The sequence below is a fragment of the Bufo gargarizans genome, chromosome 6 (genome assembly GCF_014858855.1).
Source record: "Bufo gargarizans isolate SCDJY-AF-19 chromosome 6, ASM1485885v1, whole genome shotgun sequence".
In the NCBI taxonomy this organism is placed as follows: Eukaryota; Metazoa; Chordata; class Amphibia; order Anura; family Bufonidae; genus Bufo; species Bufo gargarizans.
Window position 1 is genome coordinate 278297801 of NC_058085.1, and position 2644 is coordinate 278300444.

A 2644-nucleotide genomic window follows, 5' to 3' on the forward strand; every position below is an offset into this window, starting at 1 on the left:
GCCCAGTGACGTCCGATGCTCGCTCTTCCCTGCTGACTGAGGGAAGAGCGAGCATCGGACGTCACTGGGCTCGGCGCATGCCCAGTGACGAGGATGAAGCTCCTGCCCTCAGTCTCCTGCTGATCGCACAGGCGCAGCCCTCAGTGGGTACTGCGCCTGTGCGAAAGTTCGTTCGGCGTGAGGGAGGGGGAGGAGAGGGAGGAGAGGCTGTGGCAGGCTGGGGGCGGATAGACAGTGCAAGGAAGGCGGGCTGGGCACTGTAAGAGGGGCGGTACTGGGCTCTCTAAGAAGAACAAAACGCCCCTCTGGGCACCTTCAGGACACATTTGCATATAAATAAAAGTCGTTTTTTGCAGTAACTGCTGGACGGATTGCAAGATAAAAGAGCACAGCCTAATCCATGTAAGCTGTGCTTCATGGCTGCTTTATAATCGTTTTTTGGCTTAGGGGAGGTGACAGAATCCCTTTAAGTAAAAATCTGTTTTGGCAAAAGCTGGTGTTGGGGTTGCTTTTCTCGTTCGTGACTTCACTGTATCCTAGGGAGCCCACCCCGGTACACGGCTTATATAATCAATATTTGATCATGGGAGTCCAACACCCGGCACCCTCGCGAATCAGCTGTTTGAAGTGGAATTGGTGCTCCATGCGAGAGATACTTTTTATTCTTTAAACTGCCCATCGCCTCCCTTGCAGCGGCAGCACAGTGCAATTACAAGTACTCACTGCATTTAAGTGGAGGGAGTACTTGTAATTACACTGCACCGCCGAAACTTCCGAGACGTCAGTCAGCATAATCATGGGGAAGTATTGTTCACATGGAGTTCTGCCTCCTCTTCAAACAGCTGATCGTTGGTGGTCTGAGGATAGGTCATCAATATATACAGCCTGCACAACCCCTTTAACCCATCATGTTTTCTCGCCTTCTTCCTTTTAAAATTTCTACTCCGGGCCAGTTTTCATCCTCCTGCCCAGGCCATTTTCTGCAAATCTGACATGTGTCACTTTATGTGGTAATAACATTGGAACACTTTTACTTATCCAAGCCATTCTGAGAGTGTTTTCTCATGACACATTGTACTTCATGACAGTCACAAATTTGAGTCCATATTAGTGTTGAGCGAGCATGCTCGGCCGAGTACCGCATGTGCTCGAGCACCATGCTCGAGTCTCCTTTCCGCATGTTTCGCGGCTGCTATGCAGCCAATAAACATGCAGGTGAGCACTTCCCTCACTGTAATGCCAGTAGCCATGTTGGCCAGAACACGTCATCGGGTTCTATATAGCACGTGTCATGGGTAGTACGGGGCAGGAAAGACAACCAAAGGGAACAACAACAAAACAACTACAGACTAGGACCCAAGCCTAGGGAATAAAGAGGTCACCTCCTAGCAAACCCTGACTCTCTCCCTAAGCTGCTAACCACATGTGCAAGTCTCATAGGTAGAAATACACATGCACGGAAACCTAAGACTGCTGACACAGTGCACCAAACCCTCAGCTTAGGGAACAGGGAAAGCGGCAACCAGCATATTCCAACCTGAAGGAGCCAGTGTCTCCCTGAGGCCTAGTCAGGACAGACACAACAAGAAAAGGGAAAGGACTTAGCTTGAGAAGCAACTGGAACAGGAGAATCACCACACAAGCAGAGCACTCCTCAGAAGAACTATCAGCCGCAGGGAAGACAAGGAAGAGGTGGAACATATAAAGAGCCACCTGACTGATAATGAGCAGCATCTTTGAAGGGGTGGAAACCTGTCAGCAAAAATGAAAACAATAGAGATCTGTCAGATCGACTCCTGAGTCTTCCGTCTATCTGAACTTCTAAGATCTCTCCCAGCGCTGGCGGTGACAGCATGTTCGGCTCATTTGTAGTCAGGGAGAGCTGCGCTTCGGAATGGACAGAGAGATTGTAGGGAGTCAATTCAGTAGAAAAACGTTTCAAAGACCCAAAAGTCCTTTTAAGGACTATTGTGTGTGGTGGCAGGCTGGCAGCATTTTATAGCTGCAGTACAATATTTTTTTTTCCAGCATTTTCTATATTTTTTATATAGAGGGCGTCTGCAGTGACTAGTGACATCTGTCTAATACCTTCTGTGTGTCAGGGCCAGAGATTGAAGAAATATAACTGAAAAATACTACCGTATTTGTTTTCCATCATTTTCAATAATTTTTCTATAGTGTGTCTGCAGTGACTGGAGACATCTGTCCAATACCTTCTGTGTGTCAGGGCTAGAGATTGGATAAATATAACTGAAATCTAGTTTTCTTTTTCCATACTTTTACGCACTTTTTCCATATACTGTGCTTGCTGTAAACTGTGACATCAGTCAGTGGTGTATTTTGGTTGTGTGCTGCCCTAGGCAAGACTAAACTCGGGCACCCCCCTAATATATTTTTTAGAATAATGATACAGGCAGACATTTTATTTAATACATTTGTGCTAATTTCTGTGTTGGTTGGAGGGGGGTGAGGAGCAGTATTACACAATCTGTATATGTATAAAAAAAAAATATAAAGATTGTGTAATACTGCCCCCCCCCCCCTCCAACAGCACAGAAATTAGCACAAATACATTAAATAAAATGGCTGTATCATTATTCTAAAAATTTTAAAAGCACAACTTCTAACACAAATGTATTTTATA